The sequence below is a fragment of the Ambystoma mexicanum genome, chromosome 12 (genome assembly GCF_040938575.1).
Source record: "Ambystoma mexicanum isolate Mex_15411 chromosome 12, UKY_AmexF1_1, whole genome shotgun sequence".
Lineage (NCBI taxonomy): Eukaryota > Metazoa > Chordata > Amphibia > Caudata > Ambystomatidae > Ambystoma > Ambystoma mexicanum.
This window is the reverse complement of record NC_090936.1, coordinates 1,070,827,611-1,070,849,979: the sequence shown is the minus strand read 5'-3', so window position 1 is coordinate 1,070,849,979 and position 22,369 is coordinate 1,070,827,611. Positions and strand designations below refer to the sequence as shown.

General features: G+C 45.3%; 1 protein-coding gene across 1 annotated transcript in view; it reads left to right on the top strand.

Annotated features, from left to right (window-relative positions):
- Positions 1 to 22,369, top strand: part of EXOC4 (exocyst complex component 4) — a 2,700,837-nt gene that overhangs the window by 607,095 nt on the left and 2,071,373 nt on the right. The gene's annotated exons all lie outside the window — the stretch shown is intronic.

Genomic DNA, 22,369 nt, shown 5'->3' with positions numbered 1-22,369 from the left:
AAAAAGTAGTTTTATGAACTTAAATGACAGAATGGTTGAAGGCCTAACAAAACCTATGCTTGCCCTCATAACTAAAGCTAAACAATGTGTAGGGATGTCAGCATCAAAAGAAATAGTGTTCCAAATAAAGTTATGAACTTCTTCCAGCTCTGGGCTTCCTTTCCAGCTTGCCTTCCCCAAGTTCAAAACGGTTCCATAATGTCGTCTCGGGGTTCCCGTCTCCAAAAAGACAACACAGTTCCAAAAAGATGCCTTGAGGTTCCTTTCCTAAAGTTCATAAGGTCTTAGGTTTCTCCTTCCCCAAGACGTTCGCTTTTCTAGCTTGCCAATTTATAGTTAGTTTCAGTCGCTTTAATATTCATAAACCAGTTTCAGGTCAACTCTACACTCGTACTGGTGTTTTGACAGCTTATACAGATTTCTTTGTTCTGCTTCACGTCAGCAATCTCTTTCATACACTTAGATTTTCTTTCTGTATGTTTTCTGTGTAATCACAGTGCTGTGCATCAGCCAGACTTACAGAATTGTCTTTATATTTAGAAAACTACAATAAACTACAAAAAATGGCACTCCTGTTGTAAATACATCTATGGGAATAGCCCCTGTAAAACCACACCATGTAGTCTGACGATAACGCCCAAATCTTATCAACATAAGATCACCTCCGAAACCATGTGTTATTGTAAAATATCGGACCCTCCTCATGACATATTTACTGAGATGAAGAAGTGCTCAGAAATGCTACATTCGAGCGTCACGAAGGCTAGAACAGCTGTTGTCAATTGGATGGATGTTATGCTGGGGCCATCCATGCTATTTAAACTCATCTGGCAAGCTGGAATCTGTGATACGATCAGAAGTCGAACCAGGTGACTGAGGAGGCCGCATCGCAACCTGGAAAGCTGACACAGGGCTTTGGGAGACTGCAACAAGGCTCATCTCAAAGGCTGAAAAAAGGAATTGCAGGATGCCTGTTAAGTGTCTTGCATGTTGGTTGAGAACCGGCGTCCTAAACCTGCAGAGACTGAGAGGTGGTGGCATGAACTGTAGTGGGTGGACTATTTGGTCCGAAACGGTGCCAAGATCGCCTACTGTAGTCAGTGGCCGAACCACGCCAGTGACTGTCGGAAGAGGGCAAGAGACCGTGGAGGAGGCGTAACCTGTCATGGTGATACAGAGTGGTCCGACAGCTATGCCAAGGCAGTCCACAACAACTTGAGGTGGAAAGAGACGAGACCTGGAGGACTACTAATGGAACCAGGTGAAGGAGGAAGAGTGGTCCCACAATCCCTGCCGAAACTGGTGAGGACAAGGGAGTCATTTGCTTGGCCCCCGATAACTGTATGTGATTATTTGATTTTCTGTTGTGTTACGGAGAACCCCGAACCTTTATGGAACGTTTGCTTTGAGCAACCTGAGAGGTGCTTGACTGCTTTGCATCCTGGAGAAGGGAGTGTGATGAATCCTGCGGTTCCCTCACTAAAACCCTGCCTAATATCTCCTGTTTGAGGTGGCCACGGAAAGGCAGACGCTTCTTGATCCTGACTTTGGGGGTGGTGTACTGGGGGAGGATCACCTGGTAGGAGTCAAGGCCCAGGGTGGTGAGGAGATCCTGTGGGATGAGACATGGTATTTGGCTTTAAAAGGGAAGAACTTTTTTCAGCTACCAAAGAATGTAATGTCTTATTGTCGTGATGATGTATCTGAACCACGCATAAAGCCCTTTGATGTGGGTAACGCTGGTGTGAAATCTCTAAACATCCTAGGGAAGAAAAGACCGTTTGAGACTTCTAAGAATAAAAATCCCCTTAGTCCCAGAGGTACAGTGAAAGGAAACCTATAAATAATGGCTTGAACAAACTTCCTTCCCCTTTTCAAGTGAACTCTTGCGATACTTCCTTAACTGCATTTAAGAGAAGTAAATCATTATTTGAAAATAGAAAGCTGACAAGAAAACCTAATTTTGTTATTGGAGACTACAAGTTCCCTAATCCCTGAAGTACTGGGATGAGGAAGAGGGCCCAAGAGCAATTTTGCTGGAGTAGTCTGCTGAGTGAAGCAGAGAGGCTTAAAAGGCTCCTTCAGGTGCAGGCCATTAGATGTTTGAAACACCATGCTTGGAAAATCAAGTAAGAACTGAACAAAGTATATTCTTTGGTTTGCATGGACTGGATTAGAAATTAGCATTGTTTGAGGAGTCCTTGTCTCGTGACAGTTGAGTGGTCCCAAATAACTAGCATGGCTCTATGTGAAAATCTCCCTTGGGAAAATGTAGTCATGTGAAAATGTAGCCAGCAAAAAGTAGTTTTCAAAAATGTAGTCTCGTTCAATGCAAGCAATGCAAAGTGCAACAATGTTGCCAGTAATAAGGTCACCCAAAAACATTTTTAAATACACAAAGGTATTGATATTGATAATTTTATTTGTACTGCGCTTGTACACAAGTGTTTCAAGGCGTGACGAGGCAAGGGAGGGGGAAAAGGGAGAACAAAACAACGATCTTATTAGGCCCAGTGACATTGAGAACGCGCAAGTGCATGGGAGAGGGAAAGGTGAAAGTGCATGGGGGGAGAAGTGGCAAGTGCTGAGCAGAGGAATACAAATAAATAATACATAAATAATAAAAAAGCAACTAAAAGTGGTAGTGCAGCCAACAAGTGGCAACTGCTAGGTTCAAGGCAACAAACGGGTGTGTCTGAAAAGGTACAAGACTGTAAGCCTAACAGTGACCCAAGCCTTTAATAAGACCTCCACAATCACACTAACTCCATTCCTAAACCTTCCCCTAACTCTAATTACTACCCTAAATTCTTACAGAACAGTAACTCTTCAGCCTGCTAAAGCATTTTAAAATCATGGAAAATTAACAGTCAATCTAACTTCAATCCCATCACCAGCCCACCAAAATGACATAGCCCTTGCCCTAACCCGAATCCATGCTCTTATCGTAACCTTAGCTGTCCCCTAACCGCAACTCTAGCCCATACCCTAATGCTTACTTTGCTCTAACTACTAGGTTTATCCTATCCCCTATCCTACGCCAACATCCCCAGCCCTTGCAAACTTCCCTATGTCTTTCTTTAACATGTACCCAAGCCATTACTCTATTAGCCATAGCCTTACCATACCCATACCCTAACTCTTACCAAGACACTTTATCTTATCTAACAACTAACTAAACCCCAATATTTTGGCAATTTTCGCTTGGCAACTTTTTCACTGCAAGTTATTTTCTGCACGACTTTTTCACTGGCGACATTTTTGCTGGCAACACTTTCACTGGATACCACCTGGCATGTGTAATTGTCAATTGGCGGTAGGATTCCTGTTAGTTAGTCTCAATCATTTTAAACAGTGCTGCTAATAACTTTTGTTTGTTTTACCCAGGTTGGAGTGTGGGAGAATTGGTGGGCAAGTAGGGCACTGCCCAACTAGCATGGACCGCTCTGTCCCTGGAGTTGGGTTCCTTTTTATAACTGCCACACTGTGCTCCGGATCATGTGTGGGACAGTTGGATGTGGTGTGTTTCTCTACTGCACAGGGCCATGCTCAGTGACAGTGGTAAGGTTAGGAGCTATTTCCCCATCGTGTGATCAAGGAATGGAAAAGTGACCCAAACGTTGTTCATCATTAGGTACTGAAATAGCCCAGGCTGATGGAAGGTGCTCCTTTCGCAGTTTTGCTTTTAGTAGAAGATAGGCTTGCGGGACTTGCCTCTTGTTGCTCATGTCAGGCTTCTAGTTGCTGCGCACACCTGCTGTCATCTTTAAGCCTTGAAAGTAAGCCCTTATTCTTGCTGACAACATAGAAAACAACTTCCAAGTGGCAGACAAAGGGAGGTCGAAGTTTTGACTCCATTTGCCTTCTTCCCACTCCCTCCTCAAGCTCTTTGCATGGGCCCTTGATGCAGGACTAATTAAAGCTTTAACACCGCTTAAAACGAAAGTACTTTTGTGTAAGTGAAAAGATTGTGCTTATTTCATGGAGGCAAAGCATCGTTTCCAAGCCCCTGCGCTAATGGTTTTTCTAATTGAACAATTGCCAGAGATAATGACTTTAATTGAGTTGCTGGTCGTTGACTTCACCTAAATTGTTCTGTAGGCTTTGTTCTATAATTTTGTACCTTTTTTTGTTAAATTATTCCGCTCTTCTGGGATTGGAAAACCAGCTCCATCCTGGGAACACTGCAGCGAGAGCAGGCAGCTGATGCGTGCTCAGGTCCACCTCACGCCTTGCACACGGGGCTTTTGCAATCTCAATAAAAATGTAAAAGTCTAAGAAGAAATAATTTTGTATTCACAGCTGTGCCGTAGCATTAAATGCCAATCTTTTGACTTAACCGAATAGCTCTCTATGCTATTTACTACAGTTGTGCTGGGGGGCAGGTGGGGTGTCCATTAGTAGGCATCCAGTTGTTACAGCCCCTCAAAACACAAAGCAGATGAGTAAGTAAAGCCATGCCACCCCTTTGTTCCTCAACTCTACTGTTTATCAACAAATGTATTTTGCTGGGTTGTACAGGTGGGACCCCTCACAGTTGACGGAGTTGGTGTCGCCAAATGACTCACCTAGAACTCATTGCCCAGTGACTGAAAGCTCTTGCAACTATAGGCGACGTGCCTCATCTAAAAATGTCCTAATGAAGGGAGTGTGAGAGAGTTGGTCAGCACCAATGTATGCCCCCCAGAGTGAAGAAACTCTGGCAGTGGCTATGATCCTAAGGCAGCAGCAAGGGACACTGATTGGAGCCAGAAAGAGCAGAAGGGAGTGAAACATCTGATGCACCTTTTATGTTCGAGACAATAGTACCCTAAGGTCACACTGGCAGCTGTGTGAGCCCACCCAGTGCTTAACTCTGTTTGGGGTGTGTGGGCTTTCTTTTGTAGTCCACATGGAACTAGAGTGGTGATGATTTATGTCTATTTGGGAATTGTACACTGTGTGCAACTGTTAAAGCAACTTAGTGACATCAGGGAAAAAAATGACTATATTTGCCTGCATTGAGGAAGTTTCTAAAAATCATTGCCTGCATTTAGACATGTCCTGCCTAATGGCCGAAAAGGCATTCATGGCAACATTACTACTGCTCAGCAGGAGTACAGGGATTAGAACTGGTTTCTAAACTCCTCCTCCGCTCCACACCACTACTAGACCAGCAGTGATCTCAGTGATAAAGGGGAAGCCGGCGCAGCGTGAATGGTATACCTCCTTCGACTCTTAAGCAGTATGGGCCAAGGGTAGACTGTCCCTTTCAAAAAGGATGCGAGCCAGCATGGAAGCATCCAAACAATAGTAGCCCAGATACCAAAATAAAATATATCATGTCAAGGTTCTTGACCTTCATTGCACTACAAAGACAGGCAAAGTATTAGAAACCGGAGGGAAGCCTGGCAGTTGCAGGACACTGTTACTCCGGACTCATCCTGCTGAAGTGGCAGCACAGCAAGTGTCTGTGACAGCCTTGCTGGCTGGGAAGGGCAGAAGGGGAACTCGCCTCCCCAATCTGAGATCTAATAAAGGGTCCCACAGTACCTCAGGGACCAAAAGAAGCTGCGTTTGGGGCTCTCCGCAAGTTTGAACTTCAACAGGCCGCTGCAAGGGCACCAAACCCCATGGAGTTCTTGCAATAGACCGAGCCCAGAATAGTACACATGTGTAAGCTATTTTTTAGCATGGAGCATTTGAAAGCAATACCTGTTTACCACATCCCACTTTCCGAGGGAGAAAACAAACATTATTTTGCATAGCAAAATGGCTCATGATTGCACACCCTTGCAGATGGCTTTCTGTCACAGTCCTGCTACCTCTAAATTGCTCCATCAGGTGTAAATGTCACCTGCAGTGAAAAGCAAATATTGTGTTGAGATGCAGGCTCGCATGAGCGTTTCCCTTAGCCGCTAATCGCGCTATCTGCAGTTCCCTAATTCGGACACTCACAGGAATCGGTTGTTGTGACGAAGCTTCCACAAGAGACCCTAACGTCACCGAAGCTTCCGCATTTTTGAAGCGCTGCGTGTCCTCGTGTTAGTTTCGTCCCTGGGTGGTGTTGGAACTATACACTCCTGAATCTCATGAGATCCTTTTGGCGAAACACAATCTGTTTCTCTATGAGAAATATTCAACCTACCCTATATGAACAAAAAGATGTGCACTTACAATACATGGACGGTCACACTAATGTGGAGCTTATGAACGGTCCACGTTGACATTGGTGATGTGTCATATCCGTACGCCCCATTACAAAAGATGATGCACCCCTGAAGAAGGCTCTCAATAGATTACCTGAAACTATTTGGGTTATAGAGATTCTTTAGAAATTAAAGATGTAGCAATCTAATTTTAAATTGTGTTCATGTATATAAACATGACTTTCATGATTCACACGGTGAGGTGATGGTTTCATTTGATTTTCACACATTGTTTACCATATTTGTTTGGGCAATGTACAAGGATATGCATTGGAATATGGATTTATAGAAATGTTATTAATTTAAAAGAATAACATTCTGTTTACAGACAAAGTTCGTTTTTTGGAATGAAAACCATTTAAAATTGTTGAGGGAATTTTGCTGTTGCTTTAGAAGTGTTAAACCATTCATCAAACAATAAAAAGAGCTATTGTTAAAGATCTAGTCGAAATGCATCATTCCTGTATAACAAAACATGAAAGGATTAGGTTCATCATGTGCCATTTATGTTGTTAATGGTGCAACCAATTGTCGCAAAATGGCTCCCAGCTTTTTTTCTGGCCAGTGTTCTTTTGTTTTAGAACCGCAATTCCCAGATGGCACTGAGAGCAACCAAAAAAACACACACTGGACCCAAGAGAATGGAATCCAGAGAAGCCAGGGAATGGACTGTGAATATCCTTGCCAAACAGAAATGAGGCACCTGACATGCCAACCCCAGACGAATCCATTGCCGATGGTGGGGCAACAGAAAATGAACTGGGAGTGAGGAGAGACACAGAAACCTTCCCCAAACCAAATTGGCAACAAAACTCGCCCACTCCTGAGGAAAGCCACAAGGAGAAAAAGTATCCTTAGCCAGTCCCGCCTCACATCCTTAAACTCTTTCCCAAACCCTACTGTAAAAGGAGGAGGGCCTTAGGGGGTGATTTTAAAGCTTCCCCACTTTGGCCAGCCATTTGTCAGGTGGAGCGCTGTAACCAATGCGGGAGCACATTACAAGCAGGAGAGCCAAAGTTTAGAAGTGGAAAGAATGAAAGGTAGAGTGCAGGTTGCAGGGGTGAGGTCTGGAGATGGTAGCGGTAGACCAAGACACAAGGTGGAAGACGGACAATGGAGCGGAGTGCTGAGAGGTTGATGGTAGATTTGGAGCAGTGTGCAGGTGAGGTATTTGTGAATTTCTTTTATTAATACCAGAGAGTGGTTTCCAAGCCCAGGATTGGGATCCAAGCCTATGTTCAACCGCATTGCCCCCGAGTTATCCTTCGTCCCCGAAGAGTGGTAATAGTTTGTGAAGGTAAGGGTAGTAGTGAGGGAAGAGTGGGAGAAATAAGTAGGGGAGTCAAGATGGTAGGTAGAGTGAAAGGGTGACGGTGTAGGGAGAGAGTAAGGATAGCAGTGGAGTGTAGGAGTTGGATATGCAGAGAAAGATGCAGGAGAGAAGTGAGGGAGTGTGAGAATAGTGATGGTGAGTGTATTTGGAGAGTGAGCAAGGCACTATGTCCCTGGAAGGGTGGGCGGTAGGGTGTGAAAGGAGGGGTAAAAAGAGGTGCAGTAAGAGGTCAGAAGAGCAGCGTACTAAGAGGTGAGAAGTATCGAGAGGGTGGGCCATTGGAGAGATGGAGGCACGGGACAAAAGAAGTGAGGGAGGGGAGAGGGTCTGTTGGAATAGTGCAGGAGAGGGAAGGAAGAGTATTAGTAAAAGCAAGTGAAAGGTGAGAGACGTACAGGAGCGAGTGAGTTTCGGAAAGGACCAGGGTACCTGCAATTGGCACAAAGAAACCATTCTTCCATTTAAAACACTTGGATTAGGTACACTTCGAAGAACTCTGCATGGAGATGGGGACAGTCTAAACACAAATGCCTTATGTGTCTAAGTTAATATTCTTTAGAAAGTGTTACTATCGATTGCACGGAAATACAGGATTTAGGAAGGCTTGAAGTAGGGAGGAAATGCTTATGGAGACCAGAGAGGCATGTTCCTTGCTGTATTGCCCCCTCCTTTTTTTGCAGCCCCATGCAATTTTCTTAACCGTCCATTTGCCGAACAATCTGATCACATTTAATTTCGACTGATCAATTCACATATCGGAAATGGTCACAACAAAAATAAAAACAGTTAAACTGTCTTCAGGTTTCCATGAATTATTAAAGCCATGTATGACCTATAGTACTGGCCTAGTCAACCTAAGGCTATTGAAGATGTCCAAGACAACGTAAACAATGATTCTCCCTAGGATGCATAGATTTACTGTGCTCTTTGTATGGCCATTTCTTTTCTCTTCCAGGGGACAAAGAAAACCTTGAAGTATTTTCATAGACTGCTTGTAGACTGCCCCTAGGTGGTAGCGGTGTGCAGTATTAATCAACACACATACCTTTTTATATTGTGCAGTGATGCCTCTGAACCTTTCCATCAGCTCACCTTCTTGCCTTATGGTATGAGATGTGAATTGAATGGATGCTTTAGAGCAGGGTGTCCAACTCCAGGCCTCACGGGGCCCCAAACCTTGCAGGTTTTCAGGAAATCACTCATTAATATTCATGATAAAAAATGTGCATATATTCAAATCATTCTATGCAAATGTATCTCATGAATAATATTGAGGGGATCCTGAAAATCCAACATGTTTCTGACCCTCAAGGCTTGGAGTTGGATGACCTTTTTTTAGAGCAGTGCTTCTGAGATTAGGTAGAGTTTTAACCAGTATAAACATTTTCTGGTGGAGAATTCCTGTGTTGCTGGCTGCAAACAGAGAATCTCCTGTCACCCTGGGCGACAAGGATAGTTTCAGGCATGCCAAAGAGAAATCCCTTTTTCATGGCCTCGGGTCATTATTATACTGAACAAGGTCAAGCCAGCGGATATGAAACTAAGTTCACTTAGGAAAACATGGTTCCAACAAAAACATGAAAGCAGTAACCCAAAGTCAACTCCACTGATCACCCCATACAGACCACAGAAAAAGCTTTAAAAAAATACATTTTTATTATTTTAGTCAAATTTCATTTAAGAGGATATTAAATAGTTGGAAATACACACAGGAATAAACATACAGAAATATAAAGTGCAATGTGTGTTAAAAAGTGCTGGTCACAGAGGGAGGCAGCAAACAATTCAATGCCAATGAACAATTCAGGGGAAGAATGACAGTAGTCCCTCAAATAGCTGTTCAGTTGCCAAGGCCACCATCTCCATCGGGGAAAAAAATGATCTCTCCGGCGAGAGGAGCCAGGTCAACTGGACACTGATGAATATAGCAATTTGATTCAATTAATACGTTGATTAGTTGATTAAATCAAACTGTCACATAGGCAATTGAAAAGAAGGAACAATAAATTGATCCCAAATAGGGCAGTCCAATGGTGTGTTAGCACTGCAAAGCCTCACAATTCTAAAGCCACACACTAAAAATCTGACATAGGATGCTATACGTCAACTACTAAGATGGCATCCCAAAATTCACATAAATACATAAACACAATGTAATAAGCATGACACCAAAAAAGAGTAGTTTCGATGGAAGAAACATCTAAATGGATTACAGATGATGTCCATCTTCGTCAGGACGTGGCATTCCCATACACGTATTCTTGAGGATTCGTCTATGATTTGTTTTAGATGACGAATGCATAAATTGGTGAATGATAAAAACAACCTTTAAGCTAAAGGTAGTATCACATAGATAATGGTTCTACCTGAAATAAAAAGAGGGGAAGAGACAAAAACAAGCATGTAAGCAATACAAATGGTCTGTACACATAAAATAAGGTGATCCGAGGATTAAACCAGGGGAACCGCTCCCACATTCAGAGTCAGCCATGTCAATTAACTAAGGCGAAGAACATCTAATTACCATATCTCAACCACTGGAGGGGCAAAAATTGAGAGCTAAGATCTAAAAAATGGCCACAGAAGGGTCATTGGGGTTTTCTGAATTCAAAGAATTAGTGAAAAAATAGGGGAGCATCAGAAGCCAAGTCGAAACTAAACTTAATAAAGAACCAATCAAAACGAAGCAAAAATAAACAGAGGAAAGCAAAAAAGAATAACACTAGTTCAGCACAGTGATAGAAAGAAAGGCGAATAATTGAAATTAAACAGTCCACAACAAGAGACACCCGAAAAGATGTTAAGTGTGCTGAACCTAAGCAAAGTGCCTAATCGAAGTTAATGAAGCCAATGAGGCTCACCTGGAAACTGGATGAGGTGGAATGTATCCAGGTTTGCCGAAGGCAGTGCAAAAGGCTGTCCTTGGTTTAAACTATGGCCTCTGGTTGGATCGAAGTTCCAAGTCTCCAAGAGATTCCCAGTGTTGTGTCCAAAATATGTCAATAAGTCCAGACCGTAAACTGGTAAAAATGAAATAAAAATGCAATGTATAAGTGAGGTGTCCAGGTTGAACAGACACTGCCGGCAAGTAAATAGCGTCCTACAGCTAGCTGGTTGAAGTCCTTATGGTTAGAAAAACAGTGACTCAGGAGCAGCGCGAATCCGCCCACAAGGGCTGCTCGTGTCGGCTCGCAATTAAATGTAGGCAGGGTGAGTTTTAGCAACCCGAGAGAGAGTCTTGTGTGTTCCCCCAATAAAGCGCGGACTCTCTAGCAATGCATAGAGAGCCCAAGGGCAGCATGGTAAGGCTCAAGCAGCTTACCTGAGTTGACCGTCTGGAGCCGGGCTGTAAGGCGAAACTGGTCGGATGCAACCGAACGTTCGCCGTGGAAATGCGGCTCCATTTAAGTCAGCCAGGGGGCGTGGCTAAGTGGAGCGTAACGTACAGTCGGAAGCCGAGAACGTGTCTGAACTAACATCACGTGTTTAGAGAATCAGCTGAGAGAATAAACTAGAACGAAAAGCGCACATGTGGCGGATGAAAGGAATGAACCAAGTAAAGAAGAAAAGGTACTGAAGAGTGTGACAGAAGCTCTAACCCATATTGCATCCGTAGGCACAGAAGTTGAATGAAGAAAAGGAAGGGGGGCTAACGGGGGGGCTAGAGTAAGACCTACTGCACCCCTAGAATAATATGTATGTGAAAAGGAGTACACGTGTCGAAAAAATGATTGTAACAACGTTAAAGAAAGTAGACAAAGAAAACTACATGATGATGAGGAGCAGTAATAGAATAAATGCGCCAGGCAAAGAAGGCATGTTCTATTCGCAGGAGATGGAACAACGTGAAACAAAGGTCTTGCATCTCTGGTGAAAGTGTGTATGTATATCTATCTTGCTGGTCGCTGCCAGATGGAAAAAGACTGGAATAACGGGTAATGGAAATAATTCCTTAATGGCCAATAATTAGAAGGGCTGTTTATTGAATAGTGTATGCCATTCTTCTTGAGCATTCAAGCCCACTATATGGCTCTGTGAATTATATATCCACCATTGTTCCCGTATAGATAGTTTAGTAGCAATAGCATAATGGTCTGATCCCGTGACCCGTTCAATGCACCACCAGCGTAAATCCTCACTCCCATGTTTGCACTCAGAAAAATGCGCAACTAGGGTTGACGAAAAGTTGAGAGTCCTTATTCTGGATTTATGTTCCGTGATCCTTAGTTTAATGGATCTAGATGTTTTCCCTATGTATGTCTTGTTGCATGGACACATGACAGCATAGACCACATTTTTAGAATTGCACGTTGTGTGGTCCCTGAGCTTCCAATCTCTATGGTTGATAGTGACAATTTTAGTGGCTGTGGTAGAGCCACAATGACAGCAGTGACCACATGGATAATTACCAACGACTCTTTCCATACCCCACATTTCAGTGATGGTGTTGGGTACTTGGGTGGACTGCAGTCGATCAACCTTGGATAGCCAGCTTCTCAGGTTCCTGCCCTTTTTGAAAGCATACATAGGTTGTTCCAAGTTGGACATATTCAATTGTAGCAAATGCCAATGTTTGGCATGATGGGTACTGTACGTCATGGCACATACCATACGTGACTGATTTTGGTTGTCACGAGGGTTTTTGTTTAGCAGAACTTCCCGGTGTTGATGTTTCGCTCTTTTGCGAGACTGGTGCAAAATATGCGCAGAATAGCCTCGCTGAAATAGTCTGGTTTTGATGATATTCGACTGAAACACGAAATCTTTTTTATCGATGCAATTTCTTCTTGCTCTTAAAAATTGTCCGTAGGGAATGCTCTGCCTTAGAGATTGTGGGTGGAAACTATCAAAGTGTAAAATCGTATTACGATCTGTTTTACGGAACAAGTCAACCGTGATAGCACCGTCCTTGGTTTTCAATTCAAGGTCCAAAAACGCAATGGATGTGCTATTGACAGACATAGTGAACTTGAGATGGTCATTCAGAGAGTTAATCCAAGCAAAAAAATAGTTCGGAATCTCCCTTGATTTTGTCCCATACAATGATAATGTCATCTATGTATCTTTTATAAAAAAGGATGGATTCCAAAAAGTGATTAGAGCTGTCAAAGATCGAGGCCTTCTCAAAAGCCCACATGAAGAGGGTCATTATTAGGCTTGTATCACATAATTTGCTGAGCTTGATAACTGATGGTTGACTTTCAATACACTGACAAATTAGGATAACCCTAATGTGAGGGTAATCATCTGAAACCATGGTCCGTGTCTTCCTTGCTTCTGTGTAATGGTGGTTTTTCCTAAACCTTGTAGTTAGTGCCATGACGTCTTCTCCCTGTCTTCATTTATGGACACTATAAACTTGGGGTATGAAAAATGAATTCCCTACAAAGATTTGTTCACCCATCCTGCATTGTTGAGAGGCTCATGGAACTTCAATATGTGATACATAAGCTATGCTTTAGAGCGCCACTCCTCCCCTGCTAACTTTGGCCACACATAACATGCAGTGTCCTGTTTTGCCTGACCAAATAATTTCACATCTTGGAGCTGTGTTGAATCCCATGGAGTCATCAAGGATTCCCCAGCGGTGACTTCCTCCTATGTGGCCATGGAAAGGCAGCCGCCACCTGATCCTAACCCTGGGGTGGCTTCATGAGGGAGGATCACATGGGGGGGGGGCAACTACTGGGGAGATGTCATGACTTCATTGGACGAGACTCTGTATCTCCACCTTTGCCATGAGGAAGACCCTCTAACCCCCAAGACCCTAATGGCCTATTGTCATCTGCTTGTTCCCCCTTGTAGAGCAAGTAAAGAAACCTCTTCTTTATAATTTTCTGGTCACACACCCACCTATGACCTAAACATAGAAAGCTCCAACGCTTTTTGCTTCTGAGGTACCTTTATGTAAAATCACTGAACTATTTAAACACCATGTGTCCAACGACACCCATGGACTTCAACTCCCAGAATAATCCATGTACTGAGGCGAGGTGCTTGCAGCACAACATGCATTCTTGATGTTTGTCCAAATCACCTGTGCGTGGGACATTTAAAGATGGCAACGGCACTGAGTGCGGCAGTGCCGGAGAAGACGTTGGTTACTATGCAGAGGCTCACAAATGCGAGAAGCACGTACCGTTGTGGAGGAGCAGAGAAGGCCACCGAGACAGAAGGAGAAATGCTGTGCAAGAGAAGGAAGTGCAGCAGAGACGCTGGGAAGTGCGTGTGCCGTCCTGGGCGCTCGGCAGCTTGAAGATGCACTGTTCTCCATTCCGGCACGTGAAGTGAAGCAGGCGTGTGACTGCAGAGCCACAAAGGAAGCTGGAAGAATGTCTGCACACTCCAGTGTGGAACGCAGGTAAAGTCACACCACAGAAGCGCAAAACGGATCGGAGACGCTCGAGAGAACCGGTGAGTCTATCCTGTGGCGCTCCGGCAACCGCACCAATAACAGTTTGAATGTTATACCATTGTTAAAACTATAAGAAGATGTTTGAATGCAGAAAAGCCAAAGTAAAATCCGCAATAAGCTATGAATGCATGAAATGCAAGTGTGAAGCTTGAACAAACCTTACTGCAAACATAAATACCAAGAGCAATATATACAGTGTTGATGATATACAGGAACTGTGAATCACAAGTCCTGGCAGGAGAGTATACCAGGCAAGTGAAAGCCACAAGTGAAGTCCTGGCAGGAGATTATACTAGGCAGTTTGCATTGCATAAAGAGTCCTAGCAGGGGAACACACCACCCATTTTGCAAGGTTTCCAGAAATACTAAAGAAAGACAGTGTTTTCTAAACAAAGGAGAAATTTGTGTTAAAGAAAGACTGTTAAAGAACTTGTTGCCTAAACAGGAACCTTGTGAATTAAGGAGACACACAAAGGGACTGTTGGTAAAAGAGTCAATTGTCAATATCAAGTTGAAGACATTTCCTTGCACATTTTATTGTTTTGTTTGTAGTTTGAGGGTCAGGATAGGACGTTGTGGTCATACATTTTTCAGTTACTGACATCCTGACGGATCCTACGTTTTTGGTTTTAAGTAGGTAAGTGTCTCTTTTAGAATAGGGTCAGAGAGGCACTTTCCCCAAACGATTATTATTTAATAAATGTCTTTAACCAAAAACTTGACAACTTAGTGTCCGGCTTTCAGTTCTGACCCCTCGCAGAACCCCCTTTGTGAGACTGGCATACCTTGTGTTGGAGTTATAGCTGCAGTCTGGCGAAGGCCGTTGGAAAAGGCCGACGCCGCTCTCTGCAGCTCCGCTGCGAGGGCCTCACACCAGGAACGCCCCCACCCCGCCGCCATTACGATGCATGCGGCCCGGCCCGCGGTGCACCTGGAGGAGCAGAGCCCCTCCCACACAACGCGACTCCGCACAGCTGATCCGACTGCCACCCCGCCAGCCCCTCCTCTCCTGCTTTAAAGGGAGAGGAGGCAGACTGGCAGGCGAAGCCGCAGTCTGGCGAAGGCTGTTGGAAAAGGCCGACGCCGCTCTCTGCAGCTCTCCGCTGCTTGACGGCGCGCAAGGTGCAATTATGCCGTCCCACACAAGGTAAGGCCACTTGCCTTAATATCCGCATGTCCTACCCATCACGGAGGAAGGCCCTCCCTACTACTTTGCGCACAGCACCTGACAGCCTCAGGAACACACGACTCCGGTCGCGCACCCGCCCCACTATCTCCAACACCTACACCCCGAATATAGCAGACCGCAACCTAAAGGTAGGTCTCAGATGTTTGCCACCGTCACGCAGGCAAAACTCTAACTGGACTTACCCTGATGACACTCCTGTGCCCCACAGGCCTGCCTGCGCCTTGGCACCATTGTACACTGAAGCAATTCCACCTCATCTCCGCCCTAACTCATCAGACGCCCTAATCAAAATGCCCAATACCATCACTGTCTCGGCACTACCATCCATGCCTAGGCCAAGTGATGCTTCCAAGCCCAATGTTGCTACTACTGTCTCTGCTGCCCTTATGCCCAATGTTGATTCTGCACTGCATGCTATGCCTAGTGCTGCCCCCATGCCAAATGCTGATATTGTTGACACTGTTGATACTGCTGCCGTTATGTCCAATGTTGATTTTGCATTGTCTGCTATGCCTAGTGTTGCCACCATGACCAAGCCCAAAATCATATTACCCCCTATCCCTGACCCACCCACTACGCCCTCCAGGCCACCCACTCGCACACCTCCTATGGTTCACACACTCAGTTGCGCCCTGCTCAACGCTTGCTCCGTACCTGCCCACGGCCTCGACATCAACGACCTGATCATCAAGGACAATCTTGACCTCCTATTCCTTACAGAAACCTGGCTCAACGAAAGCTCAGGCCCGGCACTATCTCTGGCTATTCCTTCTGGGTACTCCATATTCAGGAAGGACCGCACTTCTCAGAGAGGTGGTGGCGTGGCCCTCATCGCTAGGGAAACCTTTGCCATTAGGGAAGTGGCAGGGCAACTTGACCACAATAGTGACTACCTCCCACTCAAAATTAATGTTTTTCCTAACTGCACCATAACCGTGCAAATTGTCTACAGACCTCCAGGTCCTTGCACTGTCTTCCATGACACCCTCATCTTCGCACTGTCCAATAACATCAAAAAGACTTCCCAGGTCATACTCCTGGGCGACTTCAACCTGGGGCTCAACGACCCTAAGGACCCCCATGCCAAAACCCTCAAGAATGCCCTATCCACCCCTGGCTTTGTGCAATCTATTTCTGACTCCACCCACATCAAAGGGCGCACCCTCGACTGGATCAGTTAACATAACTGCTCACTACTTGTCACGGACAACACTCCAATCCCATGGTCTGACCACCATTACATCCAATTCAACCTTCGCATAAAAAAGAGACCATCTCACCTCCCGCCCTGTGCCCAGCTACTCTCGCCAGGAGCTCCCGCCAGCTCACAGTCGAGAATTTAGCACCCTACCTCCGCAACCCGGCCTTGCAGGCCCCATTCTCCAACAACCCAGAAACCCTAGCCAACACATTCAAAGAAGTCATCACCCAAGCAGTTGACGCCGTTGCGCCACTGACCCTCAAAAAAGCCAAGAAAACCAAACACGCTAATTCATGGTTCTCCAAAGAACTCCTTGAACATCGTGCGCAGAAGAAGATTGCCCTCTCCACGTGGAAAGCCAACCCATCTGAAACCACCAAAAATGCATTTAAAGCCATCTCAAAATCCTACAAAACCAACATCACCTTAGCTAAAGCTGCCTCCTTCAACGCCAGGATCTATGACGCCAAATCGGGGTCAAAGGAAATCTTCACCATATTTAGGGAATTGGAAAAACCATCCTCTCCCCCTCCCACTCTCATCAAAGATGATAACTGGTGCAATAGCATTCAATCCGCAATGTTAGACAAGCTTAACACTCTTCAAACTAAAATTAGTGGCCATCAAAAAGCCCTCTCCCGCCTCATAGCTAACCTGCGTAGCCAACCCACCACACCCTCCATCACCAATCCCTCTCGATCTTTTGACTTCAAAGATATTACTGAGCACGAGGTCATCGCCCTGCTCAAGTCCATCAAACCTTCCAACTGTAAGGGAGATGCTTGTCCAGCTAGTCTCATTAAAGACTCAGCACAGATCCTAGCTCCATTCCTTACAGCATTCATTAACTCATCCTTCCAGTCTGGCCACGTTCCAACTGGACTTAAGGAGGCCTGGGTACAACCACTCCTCAAAAAACCCTCGCTGGACCCAACGATCCCGGGGAACTATAGACCCATCACCACTGTACCCTTCCTGCTGAAAATTTTGGACAAAGCAGCTTACCTGCAAGTCCAAAAGTTCCTTGAAGAAAACCGTCTCCTCGACCTGCGGCAATCTGGCATCTGCCCACTACACGGTACCGAAACGGCTCTCCTAGACTTAAAGAACCAAATGAACGATCTAAGAGACGCAGGGAAACCTGCTCTCCTTCTGCTCCTGGATCTATCCGCCGCCTTTGACCTGGTGGACCACAACACCCTGTGCCACCATCTAGCTACCCAAGCTAACTTTTCCCCCAAAGCCTGTGAATGGATTACCTCCTTCCTCCAAGAAAGGGCCATGAAAGTCTTCTCTGACTCAGCCTGTGCCACCCCTAGCCACATCACTAGCGGTGTGCCTCAGGGCTCGTGTATCGCGCCCACACTATACAACCTCTTCACGAGGCCCCTGTTCAGCAACCTTGACTCCCTGGGCATCTCGTATACGAATTATGCGGATGACACACAGGTCCTCATCCCACTTACAGGCGACTTACCTGGCGGATACAAAAACACTAACCATCATCTACTCCACTATCCAATCATGGATGGCAGATAACTGGCTATGCCTCAATAGTGAAAAAAACGAACTCCTCCTCATAGGGGCACCTTCCACTCTGGGGAACCTCGGTGAACAGTATGCTTCCTTCACTATTGACAACATTCCCATCAAGGTCTCCAATCACGTGAAGACACTCGGAGTCTACCTAGACTAAGAGTGTCTTCACGTGATTGGAGACCTTGATAGACAGGTCAATGCCATTGCCTCCTCCTCAGCCTACTACTCTAAAGTCCTCAACGCTGTCAGACCTTTCCTGTCACGCCAGAATTGCCTCACCATTGCTAGGGCAATAATTGGATCTAGGCTAGACTACTGTAATGCCCTACTCGTTGGGACCTCCAATAAAAACCTGGCCAAACTTCAGCTAGTTCAAAATAATGCACTGAGGGCGGCCACAGGTACCGCGAGAAAAGACCACGGGCCTCATTAGGACCCAGGCGGTAAGGGGTTTACGGCGGCGTAAACAGCGCCGACCCTTACCGCCTGATTCCGAGGTCCCTTAGCGCCATGGAGGTTTTAACACCTGCTTTTAGCAGGTGTTAAAATCCATGGCGCTAAGGGACCTTGTTGTTAATTACGCCACCGTAATTTACGGTGGCGTAATTAACGCCTTCCCCACTCCCATTATGCCCTATGGGGCAAAAATGGCAATGGGGAAGGGTTAATGGGGACTTACCGCCCCACTCACCTCGGAATGGGGCGGTAAGTCCGCCAACCACCATGGCGTAAACGTAGTTTACGCCATGGTGGTAAAGGTACGACCCAGGCGGTAACTGAACGCCTGGGTCGTAATGAGGCCCCACATCTCCGAAGTCAGAAGACAGGCACACTGGCTTCCGGTGAAAGAGAGGATTGTTTTCAAACCACTTGCCCTCACCCACAAATGCCTCCATGAACTTGCTCCACCCTACTTGACCCAAAGAATCACCAAGCACTCTGCCACCAGACCATTAAGAATGTGCTACTCCAACACGATTGTCACACCCAAAACACGCAAGGTGCGCGCCGGTGGTGCCAGCTTTCCCACACGGGCCGCCACCCACTGGAACGCACTGCCACCACACATAAGAATGATTGAATCCCACCAAGCCTTCCGCAAAGCTGTTTAAACCAAGCTCTTTGTATGAAACGTACCCGACTGCATTCTGTTACTGTATTACGAATATCATGCTTCACCTGCAACTATGCCTGTAATTGTGTATCCATAAGACCTCCGGTCTCATGCATATCCGCTGAATCAAGAATCCAACACTTACTTGTAACAGCGCCTCGATGTCCATGGGCTGCAAGTGCGCTATACAAATGCGAATAAATAAATATATGTGAGAGAATTATCAGGGCGGAACCCCTGATGGTGCTTGGTAAACTCAGAGAGCAGTATATTGGACCAAAAAAGAAATGTCATATTGCACTGTGGAGCAGCATGGCTGGTGAAGAAAAAGCAGTACTTATGCTGATGCAAGATTGCTAACTGCATTTTGGAGTCTTGTGCCGGCACAGAGCAGCAACTACAGGTAATTGATAGATTATATGGCCTTACTTACTAGCTGGCGTGCAGACGGCAGCATTGAGGGAGAGCAGCAATCTGGAGGAGAAAGGTATGGTGAAGAGGGAAGCCATGAGAGATGAGGGACCAAGCAATAGGAAGCAAAGAGCCACATTGGCGTGTGAGGAGGACTCCAAGAGCAGTCTGACTGCAGAGCTGTACGTGGATTGAAAAGTGGGGTGCAGCAAGGGAGTCAGGAGGCATGTCTAAGCTGGAAAGAAGTTCGCAATAGATACTTTACTGTTAGCCACATATGCAGAGCGAGCTCGGTCGTTGGATTCCTAAACTCGCTGTGAAATGTGGTGCACCACGATTGGCAGTACATCCCTGCACTACATAGTGAGCTGGACACTAAAGCGACTGTGTGAGGTGATGAGAGCAAGGCATCTGCCCCTGGAGACGGTGTGTGAGAGACCCTATGCAAACTGTGCCCGATATCTCTGAAAGGCATGGTGCAACTGTGCTAGGATTTAAAGTGGCTGCTAGTGAGATGGGCATTCGGTACCTTGATGGTTTAGGAGTATGTATCGCTGAATCCCAAAGTGTGGCAAAGAAGCCTGCTGGGTGATATCTCCTTCTATATGGCAACTGACTTGCCTGTGGCGCAATAGGACTCTAAGACTAAGGGAAAGCTGTTGGGCTCAGGATTCTTGGGAGGAAAGTGGTTTCCCAACACTGTTTCCCTAAGTCTGATCTGATGATCCTACAACCATCTTTGGGAGTGTACTGGACACTATAGCCGCTCGAGTGATGGGGAAGTTAGCAGGATACTATAGCCCTGGTAGGAAGGTTAATCCCCCGGTTCTACAGAGTTCCCAGATTCCCTATACCTGAGGATCATGACTTTAAGGCAAGTGACAAATATGATAATTTGGGGGACAGCACATGGTCCCATAGAGTGTTGGTAGGAATTCACCCTGACAATATCAATAAAGAAGTATACAACTTTATCTTTTGTGCTAGCGTGGTTTTATTGGTCTAAACCACGCTGCACAGCTGTGTTTTTCGAACGTTCTGTATGTTGATATTAAGCCTTCATAAAGAACATTGGGTCTTAGTGCAGTGTTTTTTCCCATCAGTACAAGAATTCTTTCCTCAGTTATTTAATGTAATAGTGCCCAGACTTGTAATGGATAGATGTTCTGTAATCATAAACTACACGTGGTTTCCCAAATATCTGGAGAATTGATGGGTAGCTTAGGCGCAAAATAAATTATTTTGGTCTTGTTCATCTGTGGAGTCAGCGTCCCCATCCAAATCTGGACATAGTTCTTCCAAGCCTCTATCTTGTTTCTGTCAGGTGGTTGAGTAATGTGGGCTTGAGACCGAAGGTCGCTGCAATCTTTGCAGGGTCATATATACATTGGAAAATCCCGGGGAAAGAGTAGGTCAACCTTTCGCCACCAGGTCTGTTGCAGAGCTGGCTGAAGATTCACTGGGGTCCGTTTGAAAATGTCTGGGGTCCCTCTAGCTTTCAGCGTCGAAAGCCTGACTCTGTGTACATGCATGCCAACTTTGTTCATTCCATTCATGAGATGGAGATGCTAGTCCAGATCTGGCTTTAATTTTGCATTCCGGGACGGGTAGTACTGGATTTCCCCATTCTAAATCCAGGACTATGATTCCCATAATGAAAAGTTATAACCAGGGATGGACTAGTGTCTCTCGAATGGCAAGGACAATGTTGGCATACATGCTATATATCGGCAACAATAACGCACAAATGTGGGGTAGTGTAAGTTTTTCGAAAGCAAAAGAGAAGTGGAAAGTGCTATGAACGTGTTTAGGGCACTAGCAGTTTGTTGGTGTAATGTGGTTTGCCTGGTTCACTAATCTGATAGCCCGATCAATGTATTACAAGGAATGGGAAGACGTCTTGGGGAAATTATCCGTTTTGTTTGTTGTCATAACATTTTTAACATCTTCCTCACTGGATTACAAGTCTTCTCTGTCAACAATGATCAGAGTGGGTCTCTCTTAGTGAATATTTGGTATGCTTTGCCCACAGCTTGAGCTTGTGCCTTGATTTGCTAGCAGAATCCTAAATAAAGCAATGCAGGTAGACATTGAATACTGTACGGTAGAACAAAGAAAACCAGTAGGGGAGCAGAAACCCTTAATCACCACTTAAGAAAAGGCATTAAGGTTTGTTAGCCAGTGCAGGGCACATTTCAAATGGAAAGTCAGAAAGGCACCAACACCGATCCTGGATCAGTGCATGTGGCCTTTTGACCACACTGTTCAAGTTTTTTTGTTTTCCGTGGAAGGGAGCTTCTAAAGTGCAATAGTACACGCTTTGGACAAAAGAAGGCAAAATATACTGTGGTTTTCAGAAAGAATACATACAAATCCCCATTGCAACTGTTTTTAATATGTAATTACGTCCAATAGATACTACATTTTCGTTATCTTGTAGACCAGTTGTCGGATATGCACACTATGCATGCCCCTATGGGTGGGCAATGCTGCCTCCAGGGGGGTGGGTGAGGGGGGGAGACCTGCAGGAGTTAGCTGACCTATTTGTCAGATGGGCCATTGAAATTTCAAGGGACTAAAGGCGTGGTTCTTTTTTTTCATATCAATGTTTTAACTGGATTGTAAAACCTCTTTCTCTAGATCTAATCTGTGCTGTTGACAGCTTTAGGTGTCGCAGAAGCGAGTCCTTGGTCTCAGACTTGGGGCTGGATTTGTTACTGTACTGACCTGTTCTGCCCATTACAACCATTTTGGCTAGTTATGGATTCCGTTGATTTTTTTTGGATAATCTAGACCTGCAGTAGCCAGTTTCCATCGTTCCATTGATTGACCCAAGAGTGGCAAGTTGGTACAGGGTGTAACTCTACAGGTGCGTCTTGCTCCATACTTACGTTTCGTACAGAACTAAAAGCAGCACTCGTCAATGTAGCACGTGAATTGCCATTTATTTGCAGTGCTTTGTTGGATCAGGTATTGCAA